This window comes from Aptenodytes forsteri, unplaced genomic scaffold, assembly GCF_000699145.1.
Source record: "Aptenodytes forsteri isolate BGI_AS27 unplaced genomic scaffold, ASM69914v1 Scaffold654, whole genome shotgun sequence".
NCBI classification, from domain to species: Eukaryota; Metazoa; Chordata; class Aves; order Sphenisciformes; family Spheniscidae; genus Aptenodytes; species Aptenodytes forsteri.
Window position 1 is genome coordinate 5,074 of NW_008794464.1, and position 236 is coordinate 5,309.

The window sequence follows — 236 nt, forward strand, 5'->3', positions numbered from 1 at the left end:
TGCGCCCCGCGCCTCAGCAGTAAGTAAACCCGCTGAGCACGGCAGGGACGGTACGGAGGACCGCTGCGTCCCCGAGGAGTGGGACGGGGCCCGGCACGCCGGCCTCCTGCCCTTCCGATGCCGTTCGGGGACTGCCCGCTCGCTCCCCTGAGCTTCTCGCCCAGCCGGAGCCGGCGTGGTGCCGCTGCAGGAATCGAGGCTTTGGGGGGTATTGAGGGAGGCGGGATGCAGGCAGG

The 236-nt window shown here is 71.6% G+C and overlaps 1 protein-coding gene across 1 annotated transcript in view; it reads left to right on the top strand.

The window, feature by feature from the left end:
• CLP1 (cleavage and polyadenylation factor I subunit 1) overlaps positions 1-236 on the top strand; it is a gene marked incomplete at its 5' end in the record, with an annotated part of 2,698 nt that overhangs the window by 1,454 nt on the left and 1,008 nt on the right. The gene's annotated exons all lie outside the window — the stretch shown is intronic.